Source organism: Haliotis cracherodii, unplaced genomic scaffold, assembly GCF_022045235.1.
Source record: "Haliotis cracherodii isolate W230 unplaced genomic scaffold, xgHalCrac1.p SCAF_13, whole genome shotgun sequence".
Classification (NCBI taxonomy): domain Eukaryota; kingdom Metazoa; phylum Mollusca; class Gastropoda; order Lepetellida; family Haliotidae; genus Haliotis; species Haliotis cracherodii.
Window position 1 is genome coordinate 5678209 of NW_027266268.1, and position 16575 is coordinate 5694783.

Sequence of the window (16575 nt, forward strand, 5' to 3'; positions counted from 1 at the left end):
CACACACTAGTGCAAATATCTCTTCCTGCACACCAGTGCATTGTTTACATCACCCAGATGGCATTGTTGACATCATTCCAGGGGTCCGGAAACCGTCATATGCGCCGGACATGTCCGATTGGGAATCTCAAATGTCCGGTCTAAAATATTGCTTACCGGACATTTAAATTTTTCTGTCCGGACATTCTTAAATTTTGACCGGACATGATCAACAGTTAGGACTGAGCAATTTCTGTCTGCAGTTGTAACACAATGAAGATTATCTACACAAAACAAGCTTTGTTTGTTTTGATTGCTGTAAATACATCGTACCTAGAATGATAGTCCAATCGGTCAATCACTGTAATAGGCAATAAACTGAGTTGACACTGATTAATCGAGGATTTATTACTGAGAACTTCTTGTTGATTTGAGTAAAATGTGTTTACAACTGTACATAAATACCTTGCATCATCGATGTACCTCATTATCCTCACAATGCTACGATACGTAACCTCAGTCAAGAAGCGAAAGCGTGACGACAGCCAGTCGACCGATGCTGATCAGTCGAGCGGATCTGCCAAACCCTCAAAGTCTGAATGATCATTTTGTAAGTCGTGGCTAACGACTTTCACTTGGTGGATAGTTTAGGATTTATGATTATATTATCTGTCTTGTTTTTAAATAATCTTTAGTTTAAAAAAAAACTTTTCCCGTGAGGTCACGTGATAACCAAATATGGGATAATAGTCTCAATCCAAATGTTACAACGCGTACACTTGAGCAGACTCATGAATATTAATTAGACCGTTCACAACGTTGACAGATCGTTATTATAACAGAAACAAACGTATGTTTTCCATATATATCTAAAATGATATTATTTGTTATTAATTGTCCGGTGAATTAAACAATTTAATTTGAAACAATTCATAATTCATCATATTATGAATACGTAACAACTTGTAATTTGTGTGTAAAAAGTCGTACTAAAACACGCTCTTTGAAGGGGGCGTGGCATAAATGTAAATGTCCGATTGGGATTTTAAATTTTCCGGACCCCTGCATCATTCAAATGTTATTATGATGACGTCACACCAGAAACGATGTCATAGCTGTTGACGTCATTCAACAATGTGGTTTTGTTAGACGGCGGTCGTGATCAGTGCATTTTTCTAAACAGGGGGTCAAAATGATTAAGAAATATTGGGTAATAATGAAATTATTACACTCAGATGTGTGTCATACTGATTCTACGAAACTCGAGTAAGAATTCATGTATTATCCTCGCTTTCGCTCGGAAAATACAAGAATTCTGATACTCATTTCATAAAATCAATATGACACACATGCTTGTACAATATTCTCTGAATAGGGCTAGTTCTCACTTACTGTAACTGAGACATGAATGGCTGTTGTCATTTTTTTTTAAAGTAACCAGATCCAAGGGAGTTCAAATAAATTGAGTTCCCAAAGAAAACATGTAAATAAAATAATCAATGGCCTTAAGATTTATCTGGAGCCCAGTTTTATTGTGTCACACTATAGTTATTCTATACAAGCAGGTGCTTCTTTACAATAAGGATGCAAAGTAAAGCCGCTAGCTTCTTTACGAAAACATGATTCTTATCTGGTCTTAAGACTGATGACTTAAACATAATAAAGAATATATACAGTGAATCCTTATGCTCTTACTTTGGATGAGTTAGAATAGGTCTTCAGAAACCAAAGCTTGCTGTAAGAGGTGACCATGTTTGTCGTAAAAGACAACTAAAGGGATCGGGCGGTCAGGCTTGTTGACTTGGTTGATGCATGTCATTGTATCCCAATTGTGTAGATTAATGCTCATGATGTCAATCACTGAATTGTCTGATCCAGACTTGATTATTTGCTGACTGCTGAATATTGCTGGAATAATGCTGAGTGTGGCATTAAACAACAAACAAACATACTTTGGGGAATATATATATTAAAAGGGAAAGGACTATGTAGCCATAATTCTTATTCTGGAGACTTGTTAATTCAAACAGTTGGTGTTGGAATGGTTATATCTGTACACTGCTAATCAGGGTATATACCAAAACAAGTCAGATAAACTAGTCCCTTAACAGCCGTGTTCCCTTTTTATTTATACATGAGTATGTTGCCTCATAATGAGTACCCTTATTATCTGTTCCATTTTTTTTTTCACATGAGTATATGGTTGCTAGATTTTCATATTTGTTCCCATATTTTTTCACGTGAATATATGGTTGCTAAATTTTAGTATTTGTTCCCTTATTTTTTCACATGAATATATGGTTGCTAGATTTTAATATTTGTTTCCTTATTTTTTCACATGAGCATATGGTTGCTAGATGTTGAGTACCCTTAATATATGTTCCCTGAGTATATGGCTGAGAAATGTTGCTTTATATTCAGTAGATGCTCTTAACATTTTGACACTTTTTGTTCCCTTTTTAACATAACACATTTGTGACAAGAATAGAAATGATTGCAATGTCTTTCTTCTCTGATGTTATTTTCTATGGCAAGTTCATGGTGTAGTTGGTGGCCCAGTCGTCTAAGGCGCCACAATTCGCTGTGCAGAGTTGTGTCCCTTGGGCATGCCAGAAACCTATGATTGTGGGTTCGAATCCCGGTTCACCTCGATTATGTTTATAGGTTTGTCAGCACCATACCCATGCTTGTGGGTTTCACCAAAGTGGTAAACGTCTGAGACCTGCATCACTTCAGGCTTTCCTCTCACATTAAGCTGACACGCTGTGATATGACTGGAATACTGTTAAAAGCGACGTTAAACCCAACTCACTCACTCATGGTGTACTGTAATAGAGCGTCTATCCAGTGTGGAGAAGGTAAAAATGTTAAACACTTTTCATCATTGTGTGTAGCTGTAACTTATACAGATATTCAATGAATACTACATAACATGTAGTATACATGCTTGTAAGTATAGAACTGCTTGTTGAGGAACATTCCTGAGCACACTGTCACTATGTAGACATTATTATTTAATAATGTTAATGTTTAGCCAGGATTGCTCTGACATTCTGTGGAGAGGGATCGTCTCAAAACTCAAAATCACCTTTTGCAGGATATCTTTTACATTCAAAATCAGAGATCCCAATTATTACAAGATCCCTTGATTTCTATTAGAAATACAGTAAACGAAACATATTTTGGTTCGATTTATGGATTGGAAAAGGAAAAAAGGCTATACCAGATTAACTATGGTTATGAGTGAGTGAGTGAGTTGGGTTTAACGCCACTTTTAACAGTATTACAGTTATATAGCGGCGTGTCAGCTTAATGTGGGAGGAAAGCCCGAAGTGATCTAGGTCTCAGACGTTTACCACTTCGGTGAAACCCACGAGCATGGGTATGGCACTGACAAACCTAGAAACATAATCGGGGCGAACCAGGATTTGAACCCACAATCATAGGTTTCTGGCGTGCCTAAGGGATGCAACTCTGCACAGCGAATCACTGTGCTTTAGATGACAGGGCCACCCGTGCCCCCACTATGGTTATGAAAGAGTCTGGCGTGGGTGCCTGACCACCTGATCTCTGACATGAAAGACCTTGAGCTTGAGATATGGGGCGAACTATGTTACTAGTCTCTCATTATGTCAACAAGTGGCAGCATTTGTTCATACCCCCTTCACTATAACATGTAACTACTTTTTTAGTTTTAATATATATTCATGTATCTGCAATGTATCTTATATAATGTATCTTCAATACTGGAGGAAATAAAGACAATCTACCTTTTACAGCAAGCATGGGTTGCTGAAGACATATTCTAACCCAGATCTTCGGGGGTCAAATGATTTATGAAAATTACTTTTGACTTAACGGGTATACAGATATTCAACAAATACTACATTTACCTTGTGATAATTTCAAAGATCCCCAGAAAACCAATCATGGATCAGGTAATGAAGAAACCTTTTTTTACATTATCTTTTATTTTATATAAATACTGAACAAAATTTTTCTAGGATTTTTTTGGGGGGGATATCTTGAAATTGTGTGGTGAGTCTTTTGTTCAGTATGTATCGGGAATGAAGAGAAGTGGGGGGAGCTGTAGGGTGTAATAGCAGGAGTAGTATTAGAAAGCTAGGTTATTGTGCTCTGTAATGTCGATTGATGGAGGCTACAGTATATGACACGTTTGAACCACAAGACGCCCATCATAAAATAATCTGAAATCATCAAATGAAAGACAGAGGTCACCCATGATACAAATGTCACCCGTCCCCTGACTTGATAATGTTCTTCATGAGTTTCTGGTTGAAATGACCTTGTGTCACTGTTCATGAGTTGATAAAAAGCTCCACGTTGAACTGTGTATGAATGTGAATTAAAAAATGACTTGTGACGTTAAGAAGGTGTGACTGGAGGCTTCATCATTCACGCATGATCTGTCACTGTAGATGTGATAGATTTGTAGATTACAGGGCATCGCAGTGTTTTGAGAAGAGAAATGAGTTTGTACTCAGCTGCTCATACAAGTCTGTTGCCTGAATGAAGATGCATCGAGGTGCATGAATGCCCCGTGGACATGCACAAACCACAGCTTAGTAACACCTGGTCACATAACTGTAAGGGTCGTTAAAACAGTCAGACTTGAACTCAGAAACCTCTCTCACACACAAAGTGTTAGGGACCAGTTCAAAAGTTCTATGTCGGATAATAAAAATCTTAATTCCTTTTGTTTAGTTTCATCCAACAACATCAACTTACCAGATTTGTAAATGTTTTAATATAGTAAATGAACTAAAGTGATCCTATTTTCATAAGCTGTTACGAGTTGTCTATATAAAACAGCCATTCTTTCCACAAGTTAGGGTTTTATCATCGCTGGCAATAGTCCACCTTGTTCAGTGCGTAATATATGATGACAAATTTGATCTATTAAAAAACTACAAATGATTGTCAACACTTAGTAAATAAACTTCATTTGATAAATGTTCTGAAAAAAAAACAGGGCAAAACATGAGAATACATGACAAAAGAGGTCACTAAACTCGGAAATTCAACAGTTTTAGAATTTAGTTTTTTGCGTGGGTATGTCTCAAAACTAAAAGAATTAGTCAACATCAAACTTTTGAACTGGTCCCTTTGTTGTGTTTACTGTTAGTTGAAGTAAACAAGGTCAGCAGGTAGTTTTGTGGTATATGTTGTCATTACTATCAGCAATAGTCTGGGTTCTTATCTCCATATTCCTATCATGGTTTATCAGGGCCTAGTTGCAGTGACTTTCCTTGACATAAATGGCATTTGGACATTTTCATTATTGCATAAAATATTGATGGAACATTCTTCTATATCTTTACCAAATTTGAAAAATATCATCAAGACATTTCAGATTCCAAATATGTTTAGTGTCCTGAATATGGACCAAACTAACACTTTGAAAATTTTCATAACATCATCATCATCATCATCATCATCATCATCATCATCATTATTATTGTTATGTACAGATTAAAATAAAAAAGGCAGCAAAGAGGGTTTGGGTGATCCTGGCACAGTTAGGCTGGTTAGGCTCATCATCAGCCCAGGGCCCTTGCCCCCTCTACACACAGCCCACAGCGTTATTATCATTATTATTATTATTACAGATATGGTAGTTATACTTTTTATACATGCCCCAGATTAGGGGCACTGACATTGGTTGTAAGTGTTTTATGAAAGCTGTCATCCCGACTGACAGACAGGTGCTTCACCCCCACCTCTGCCAACAATGGGCCACCTGTATTTCAACATTTGGAGCTGAATAAATTTACATATCACATCGAAGGTCACGGGAGAATCCCTGTTAGACAAGTTTTGCATTGTGGGACCTTTGCATGGTGTACGAGGACATATATTCACATGCAAACTAGTCACCTTCAAATGGCACTTCAACGAGCAAGTTGAAATGAATTGAAGCATTGATCAGTCGTGAATATGTTCCGGAAATGTGAGAAAGATGTCCCCGTCAAAAGATGGGCCATGATTTACATGCCTTTACATCTTTGTTTTCAAATAAGCAAGATTTACTTTTGTGTGCAGGTGTTCATGTCTTTCTGTGCATTTGGCCTGGTTGTGAATTTATGTGTGGGTGTGCCTTCAGACAAGATGCATTTTAGTTAAAGAAATTATTATTATTGGTGTTCTTGTTGTTATCATTATTTGTGTTTATATTATTATTATTATTATTATTATTATTATTATTATTATTATTATTATTACGCAGGTATCCAGGCATAGTATCCACTCAAATGTGATTTTATTTGTTCCCCAACCAGTGGATCCATTTGCATTCCAGTGATCATTGTCAGTATATGTATGTGATAAGCCATACCCATGCAGTACAACAGGACATGTGTATGTATCTCCTGTTTTGTAGGTATACAGACATTGTAAATCTTCACTATTTTAATACTGGGCCACAAACGTGGCACAACGGCATCCTAAAATAACAGTGTATAGAAAGGCTAATTAAAGCTGTCCTGGCCAAGCTTAGATGTGCTTTCATCTGAGTGTGAAAACTGCACATACTGTGTAACATGTTCGGAGAAAATGGGGCAATAAGTACACCACACGTAATTGATTTGCGTAGGTTGCATGGTGTCCACATGTCGTTTTATTCACTGATAATTTAACTTATGAGCATATATTTGTTATGGCATTTAGAGACAACCTTCTCATTATAATTGATATGTGAAGTAACTTACATGTGCCATTGGAGAGAAGGGTTGCCATGTTTCGTTGACAGCGCAACTTACACAATTTTACAATATATGTGACCCGCAAGGAGAAAAGGGATGTTGTGGGTGCTCGGATACAATTGTGCTGTGACGTCCTAAAGAAAGATGTTTGACGTGAAAAAAATTCTTGTATAAATTGCCATGTGTGCTGGCTGTACAAAAATATCTTATTTCTCTCTCGTTAGTTCGTAATGTAATAAAAAACATTATTTCAAAACATTTCAGCATACATGTCTACTTTCAATTAATCCGATTTCATATCTAAAAACTGCAATCAGTACATAAACAGTTATAAGTTTGATAATACGACTTCGCAGAAAATGAGTCCAAATTTTGGATGCCATGTGACTCTGTAATAAATATGAAATGAAGGTTATTAATTGTATTTTTGTGGTACTGGGACACTTTAGTTTTAAGATATAAGAAGTCAAAATGCGATTTTTCACCCATAAGGTCCTTTATATATCATGGTTGGTCAGATAGAAGTTTGTCCAGCTGATGAACCAAGAGGGTAAGAAATGTTGTTCTTGTTTAAAGTTATCTTTGTAGAGAAGCGGTTATTCAAAAATTAGACATGGTAAGAGTGAAAAGGCGCATATTCTTTTTGATGTAATTGTGTTAGTCACAAGGAAACTATGGCCCATTATTGAAATAATCCACAAATCTAAAACGTCATCGTCAGATAATAGTCAGCCTTCATAATCCACTGAAACACATTCCTTTGGGTGTAAAAGGCAAAATAGAGGTGGAAGTTATATAAATGGATCACTGAAAATCAGTGATGACACCAGGTGATTGCACTGTAGACATCCTGGCAGACAGCTAAATGTATATTGTATGCCACTGGTTTCCACACAGACTGCTGTACTGCTAGTTAGCAAGTGTGGAAAATGATGAGATTGTTGCATTGATTTGTGTGTGCAGCAGTGAAGAAAAAAAAATACAATCAAACACCATTGTGTCGAAGTTGAAGGGACCTACGTAAATACTTCAAGTTATCAAAGGTTCGACACAACTGGGGGCGGTTGGGTAGCCTAGTGGTTAAAGCGTTTGCTCATCAAGCCCGGGTTTGATTCCCGACTTTGGTACAATGTCTGAAGCCCATTTCTGGTATCCCCCACCATAATAATGCTGGAATATTACCAAAAGCGGAGTGAAACCTTACTCACTCACTCGACACAACTGAAAATGATAAATAAATAAGGAATTTGCAGGGACCAAGCTTTTACGATGATGATGATGATGATGATGATGATGATGATGATGATGGATAAAAACAGATATGTTGGCCATTTTGATGAGAGTCTGTGAACATGGTGAATGTCCTTGAAAATGAAATGGTTTCGACTTAAAGTACAAGAGATTGATTTGTGTTTGATACAGAATGAGATATTGTGAAAATTGGTCATGCATATATTAACCATTTAGAAAGTGATTATTTTTTACTTCAGAATAAACTTAGTTTGTTTGTGGTTGGTGTTGACTCGGAGTGAGTGAACCTGTCGCCTCAGATGAACTTGCACCGCATGACACTCAACAGAATCGGTCACGTGGCCCTCCTCTGAGTGTCAACACTGTTACCTCGTACGACATTGACATACCGTATACAACATAATGATAGTACTGCTCTCATGTAAATACACAAAGCTGGGTGCGCCAGTGAGAGTGGGTCTTCTCACATATCTAACATGTCTAACATATCCCGTTCCCCTCCCCACTTCATCTCCTCCCACACCTCCATCCACACTCTCATATATGCAGCAACAACCCCCTATGCTCACCACAGCACAGACTGCAGCATGACACAGTACAGACTGCAGCATGACACAGTACAGACTGCAGCATGACACAGTACAGACTGCAGCGTGACACAGTACAGACTGCAGCGTGACACAGTACAGACTGCAGCATGACACAGTACAGACTGCATCATGACACAGTACAGACTGCAGCATGACACAGTACAGACTCCATCGTGACACAGTACAGATTGCAGCGTGACACAGTACAGATTGCAGCGTGACACAGTACAGACTGCATCGTGACACAGTACAGACTGCAGCATGACACAGTACAGACTGCAGCATGACACAGTACAGACTGCATCATGACACAGTACAGACTCCATTGTGACACAGTACAGACTGCAGCGTGACACAGTACAGATTGCAGCATGACACAGTACAGACTGCAGCATGACACAGTACAGACTGCATCGTGACACAGTACAGACTGCATCGTGACACAGTACAGACTGCAGCATGACACAGTACAGACTGCAGCATGACACAGTACAGACTGCAGCGTGACACAGTACAGACTGCATCGTGACACAGTACAGACTGCATCGTGACACAGTACAGACTCCATCGTGACACAGTACAGACTCCATCGTGACACAGTACAGACTCCATCGTGACACAGTACAGACTGCATCGTGACACAGTACAGACTGCATCGTGACACAGTACAGACTGCAGCATGACACAGTACAGACTGCAGCATGACACAGTACAGACTCCATCGTGACACAGTACAGACTGCATTGTGACACAGTACAGACTCCATCGTGACACAGTACAGACTGCAGCATGACACAGTACAGACTGCAGCATGACACAGTACAGACTGCATCGTGACACAGTACAGACTCCAGCGTGACACAGTACAGACTGCATCGTGACACAGTACAGACTCCATCGTGACACAGTACAGACTCCATCGTGACACAGTACAGACTGCATCGTGACACAGTACAGACTGCAGCGTGACACAGTACAGACTGCAGCATGACACAGTACAGACTGCATCGTGACACAGTACAGACTCCAGCGTGACACAGTACAGACTGCATCGTGACACAGTACAGACTCCATCGTGACACAGTACAGACTCCATCGTGACACAGTACAGACTGCATTGTGACACAGTACAGACTGCAGCATGACACAGTACAGACTCCCATCGTGAAACAATGGTCTCTCACTCACTCTGAATTGAAGTATCATACTTATTCAGTCCCACAGATAAAATGGTGATGCAGTAAGGTTTGACAGTGCTTGTTTAGTTTCATACTTGTCATCTGTCTTTTGCATTTTGAAGAGGCTCTAAATAATAATAGTTTTATGAGAGCCCATGGGCGATAAATACAAGAAATACAGCAATATCAATTTTAAGCTTTTTTTCCACAGATTACCTGTTTAGATATGTGTTGCAACCCCTGGAGCAACTTTCATTAAAAACATTTCCTTCAGAGTTGAGTTTTATGGCCACCCTGTGGGCTGTGCATCGTGGGAAATGGGGACCACGGCAACAGCAGCACGTAGTATTCAAATTCAAGCCTCATGAAAATATTTCACAGTACTTGATTTTAAAAGGAGTGAAATGTATGTGTCGTGATAGTCTGAAGCTGCACTGCATTGGTAGTTCGAGATTTGTAAAGTGTGGGGGAGAAAACCCAAAAGACTTTTAAAATGGAAATGTTGAAATGAGAATAGATTCCTGAATGCTGAATCCTGTCACACAGAGTCTTACAGGCACATTTACTGTTACGGTCAACAAAGTTAGTAAACAGATGTTTCACCTGTGATACAATGGTAAATTTACATCCCTAAAGTGTCTGCATTTTCTTTAGCATTTATTGCATTTGCACCTGCAATGAACAGATAAACACACATGACATTTTAAATGTACATTCAGCTCTGTATTCACAGTGCTAGGAAACTGGTAGTTACTGTGTAACGATCTTGTGGTGTAGGTGGATGTCACTTTCCCTCACCCTCACCTGTAATCAACAGGTACACTCGTCTCTGTCATGTTTTTAGATGGAGCCCTTTGATATTATAATACGACTAAAGTATAATTATCGACTAAATTTCAAATAGTTCCAGAACAATTAGAAGCTGAAACTAAAGTACATGGTTTATGTGTGTTGTTTTTTTATATAAATGAATCACAGTTATGAAGTTTGACCTAATACAGGGGTAGATTTAACAACAAACTTGTGTGTAGCCAGCAGGGCTTGCTCCTGTTCAAAGTTACTGGCCATGGGCCGACGGGCCAGCAGTTAAATCAACCCATGAAATAATGATACAATGTAATATATGTCTTAGACAATGAAAAAATGAAATATTTTGTCCATAAGTTTATGCAGTAGAGGATTTCTGTGCGAAAAGAACACCAGTGAAATGATATACCTTCAATTTTCAAAATACATTTATTGATTTATATTAAAATAAGAGAATGTTTCCAATCAAGAAACCATGTGGAAGCCTTTTTTGAAGGTATCAAGTATTATTATTATCATTATTATTATTATTTCAAGATCTCTTGATACAAAAACAAGAGATGATAATTCTTAAGATCAGAAATGAATGGAAAAGAAAATATCCAGGTGTGAAATAAAATATAAATGAAAATAGATTTTTAGTGACAATTTGTGTAATCAAAACTTAATTCACCTGCCGTGATTGCCTTAATTAGTTTCCTTCTTTCCCCGTAGACATTAAACCCTACTTTAATTTGCTTGTATTACCTGCGTCACATGTTTGAGGAGGGCCACCCTTATTTGTATATCATCTTTGAACAACGGGTAGGTACCTTCAGACATTTTCCTCCAGACATTGTCAGCCCACATTAATCCCTCTTGTTAATCCACACAGGGTGTAACAGCACCACACTGGTGTACCTGAACAAGCATGTCTTGTTCCCAGGTATTTCCTTCCTGTTACACACCTGCTGACAACAGGTATTCTCACCTGTGAAAATAGACAATCAGCTACTTATCAATCTTCGAGCAATCCTTCATAAACTTTCTTTCTTCTGACACAGACAATTAAGCTAAAAGAAAAGCATGAAAACAATTGGGCTCTGTTCCCAGGAAAATTTACTTGTCTTACCTGTAATTAACTACGGATTCACCTTTGCCGATCATTCATTGTCTCGGGGACTGTTTGTTCCTCAGGTCCCTCCCCTAATGTACTGATGCACATAAACCGTAAGATTTGCCTGTGGAAATATGTTCGAAATCCGTGATCCATTCATCCAGTGTCTCACCTTTAATTAACAGGTAGATAGGTATCCAGGTAAGGGTACAGGTAAAGAGAGTGTAATGAGATGGGTCAACATCACCTCTTTGACAGCCATGCACAGATCCCTTGACTCTGCTAGTGTGTGTTTGTACAACATTGTGTGAGGGAGAGGTTGTGTGGAGCTCTGTTAACACCTTCACTTCTAAGTGTTGTACAATACTATTTCTATCACTTTGTTACTTAACCTTTTCAGTGCTGTCAGTTTCTTAACCAACTACGACATGTTAATTTTTTTTAACCCTTCTCTTCTTACATTGACCAATAGAATTTGCTGACTGTTCTATGTGGTATAAAAACGAGGTTAGATATCCCTCATTTTATTTTGGGTGTTTTTAAGAGTTTGTTGTTTAATGTCGTATTCAGCAATATTCTAGCTATATGATGGCAGCTGTAAATAATCAAATCTGGACCAGACAATCCAGTGATTGATATTATGCACATCGATCAATGCGATTGGGATACGATGACATGCATCAACCTAGTCAGCGAGCCTGAGAACTTGATGGTTTAGTTTACTGTGAACATTGAACTTAAATCAAATGCAGTGAAAGCTCAACCACATAAATTGTATCATGTGTATTTTGATAGATGACAGTAAGGTGACAAGTGTGTGTTTCATCAGCATATGTTTCTCAACCAGAGCAAGTCAGTCCCATTAGCTGTCTCACAACAAGCATGGGTTGCTGAAGAGCAATTTTTTTTATAAAACATTCCAGGTTGTATTTCTTTTTAGTCCAAGCCTGCTGAAGTATTTATTTGTGTGCATTCTTTGATTTAAAACCATGTTAAAAATCCACATCTATGGAGGACACAGGTGGCCCAGTTGTCTACGGTGCCACAATTTGCTGTGCAGATCTTTTGATCTCACCTGGGGGCAGGAGTGGCACTGTCGTCTCTGTACAGCAAATTTGCGACCCTTGGGCATGCCAGAGACATGTTTTTGTGGGTTTGAATCCCAGTTTGTTTCTAGATTTGTCAGCACCAGTATCCGTGCTCATGGGTTTCACTAAAGTGGTAAATGTCTTAGACCAGCATCCCTTCAGGCTTCATCCTACATCAATCTGTCACCCTGATATAACTGGAATACTGTTAAAAGCAGCGTTAAACCCAACACACTCTGTAACTCACTCGCTCCCTCATTCACTCAACATCTTTTTGTGAAGAGGCCAGTGACTGTACCAAGACTACATAGTACACTGAACACACCAACTTGAGTTCACAGGGGTTAATATTAACATAAGTCTGCTAGTCCAAGCTGAGAAGACTTCTGGAAGTATTGTGGACTAGCACTTTTACCAATAAGTAGATGGCAGCTCTGTAGCAGATCATATCCTAGACTAGTGAAAACACAGATTAATTTATGAACCTGGTATAAAGATAAATGATTTGGGAACAAAGAGGTATAAAAGTTTATTTATTTTGCACTCTGACAGAGCTTGTGAAAGATTTAGTAGAACATTATGAATCGTAGCTATGTCTTAGCAACCAGGGGATGACGGATGATACAGGTAAAAGCGGACAGGTTTCCATAGCTATGGTTTCTGAACATAACATTAAAAAAACATCTGCTTGATAAATAAATGCAACAAAACCCTTTCCATATAATTATCAGAAATCTCTTCCAAAAGCCCCTCTCAGCGTATCACAATATTTCTGATAAAATGTAAAAAAGATATGAATTTTCAGAGAATTGTATCAATGAAAACTCATTTGATCATATTCTAGTGTTGGATAGTATGTTTTAAAAACAAATTACCTGGCCTGGGACAAATTATTTCTACTCTGGCTTTTTGTCACCTAGGAAAGGTGAGCTTCAGTACCTCTGATGCTTGTGGAGTGTGTGGTGTTCACATGCTTATCATTGATCAAGCCTGAATGTTTCAGCCTGTTGAGGTTTATCCACCCTGGAGTGTTTAACACAAAAATAAGTGTCCTCATACATGTCTGATCACAGACCAAGGGCAGATAACTCTCACCTCTGTCAGGGTACGTGTGATTTGTGAGGCTGAAGGTGTCACACATGGTGTTTTATGAGTGTCAGGTTACAGGTAGTCAGGCAGTGTGTTGGCTAGCAGGTACAGCAACAGTGTGTGTAACTAGGGACATGTCTTTGTTCCCCCAGAGATTTATTTATTCAATCCTGGAACCAAACTTCATATCTGAAGGACCAAAGGGTTGTAATGCAAATTCCAAATGTGCAAATGTTCCTTTCCTGCCAGGCTAAATGTTGATGTATTTAGGTGAACAGTTTTTATTTCAAATTCATGTCAGTTTCACAAAATTACACAAATTGAAAACTCTCAATATTGGTATGAAAGTAGGTATGATGTAAAATATTTAAAAAGTAAATTACAAGCTACATTATAACATACCTGAAACACAGGACAAAGATTATTTTTTTTTGCTGCAATAAATTGTCTTTTGTTTGTGTTCAGGAAAACATGTTGCCTTAACAAACGAAAGCAAGCAACACAGTACAATTCTTGTACTTGCACATGGGGTAAGACTTCATCACGGTACACTTAGTGTTAGCATAAGAAGGAACAAGGAACAAGGATACACATCAACAACTGACTACGTCATCAGTGGCAGTTACAGACAATGTCGGGGAAGACAAGCTTGGGGTGAAGGTGACCTGTTCTGACCGGATTACCCAGGGGAGGAAAGCATGGAGTGATGGTGACCTATTCTGACCGGAATACCCAATGGAGGACAAGCATGGGCTGATAGGGACCTATTCAGACCTGATTACCCAGGGGAAGGCAAGCATGGGCTGATAGGGACCTATTCTGACTGGAATACCCAATTGAGGACAAGCATGGGCTGATAGGGACCTATTCTGCTTGAATTACCCAGGGGAAGACAAGCATGGGGTGATCATCATCGGGGGACCTATTCTGACCTGATTACCCAGGGGTAGGCAAGCATGGCCTGATAGGGACCTATTCTGACCGGAATACCCAATGGGGGACAAGCATGGGCTGATAGGGACCTATTCGGACTGGATTACCCAGGAGAAGACAAGCATGGGGTGATCATCATCGGGGGACCTATTCTGACCTGATTACCCAGGTTTAGGCAAGCATTGCCTGATAGGGACCTATTCTGACCGGAATCCTGGGCTGTTGACTTGAGCAACATTAACCGAATGGGCCTTGAATTTCATTTTTAGTGTACAACAGCGTGGTATGATGTTAAAAATGAATGTTGAAAAGCATGGTGGTTAGAAGGTAATCTCTTGACAGTAAAAATGTTACTGATCCACAATTTCTTAAACCTGAATTTGATGTGCATTATTTTATGCCCCTGCCCGTGCATAAAAGTTTGGGGTGCATCACAGCTGCCGAGGTATGGCCTTGACATTGCTGAGGCATCTGTACGGTAACTGATTGTAATGGTTTCAGTATTTGCAGTTATTCTGTATGACTTAGAACACCCCCTACTTGAATAGGAACATATGCACCATGTGTCTGCAGTGACTCTACACAGTACACCCTTTGTTCCTCATCTGTAGGTCTCCATTCTGAAACCCACCTTCCACCACATGTACACCCTTCATCAACCTGACAGAACTCATTCACGGAAGTAGGTACAGCATCACATGCCCGGTGTGTAACATTTATATGCACCTTTAAAGTGGCAGTGTTCATCTGTACTTCATGACACAAGTGCGCCATTGACGTTTCAGAGAGAATGCTAAAGTATAATGCACTTTGCTATGCACTCGGCAAGTCATTGCATGTACAAAGTCCAATGGCTTGTTCAACTTTATGCACCCCTCATCACCCACATAGAAATGCATCAGATGCGCAGTGATGTCAATGGTTATGCAGAGTCAGCCCTTTATCTGTGAATATGAGTGTTACCAAAGTGGTAAACGTCCATGACCTATGTCTTTGCTTTGCTTGGTTGCTTTGTTGTTTAACGCCGCACTCAGCAATATTCCAGCTATATGATGGCGGTCTGTAAAGAATCGAGTCTGGACCAAACAATCCAGTGATTAATATCATGAACATCGATCCACGCATTTGGGATCGATGACATGCGTCAACCAAGTCAGTGAGCCTGACCACCCGATCCCGTTAGTCGCCTTTTACAACAAGCAGAGTCACCTTTTACTGCAAACATGGGTTGCTGAAGACCAATCTACCCCGGAATCTTCACGGGTCCTATGACCTATGTCACTTCAGATGCACGCAAGTCAGGAGTCAAGGTTCCAACACCTTCCAACATCAATTTATAATCGTTCACGCAGCATGCTGTGTTCATTCTGAAACCTGCTTATGTCACTGGTACACTGAAAACAGGAGTCAAGCCATCAATTCGAACCCCTTCCAACATATTCCATTCATACACACAGCATCTCACATGCAGCAGGCTGTGTTCATTCTAAAACCCAACTCATGTCACAGGTGCATCAGTCAACAGTATGATGGGGGATGGCCCTAACATCACGGAACGATACAATTTACCCCACAAGTACTGTGCATACACATACACCTACCTAACTCGGTGTGACATTGAATTACTTCCACTTGTGTGAAACCATTGTTGCTTATGTTAATGTTTTGCCAGGAATTTGTTTCACCCATTTTTATCACTATTGCTCGAAATTCTAAATGTGTTGTGTTGTTAGGAAAACATTATAAATAACAATAAGGCATCCCATGAAGATTCACATTATAGATGAATGCACATTTGTCACCTTGGAGATTTAAGTACAATAAGGTAGGTTTATAGGTCAG

General features: G+C 39.2%; 2 protein-coding genes across 6 annotated transcripts in view; one reads left to right on the forward strand and one right to left on the reverse strand.

Moving 5' to 3' along the window:
• The window catches only part of LOC139459542 (zinc finger CCCH-type with G patch domain-containing protein-like), an 86088-nt gene that overhangs the window by 39749 nt on the left and 29764 nt on the right, over window positions 1–16575 (forward strand). The gene's annotated exons all lie outside the window — the stretch shown is intronic.
• The window catches only part of LOC139459540 (uncharacterized), a 56227-nt gene that overhangs the window by 7399 nt on the left and 32253 nt on the right, over window positions 1–16575 (reverse strand). Inside the window, exon 1 of one of the 5 annotated variants that reach the window (XM_071241073.1) lies at window positions 11639–11718. The exons of the other annotated variants lie outside the window; for them this stretch is intronic. The gene's annotated coding sequence lies outside the window, so the exon portion shown is untranslated. Of the gene's footprint in view, window positions 1–11638; window positions 11719–16575 lie in introns of those variants that run through there. 5 annotated transcript variants of the gene reach the window in all.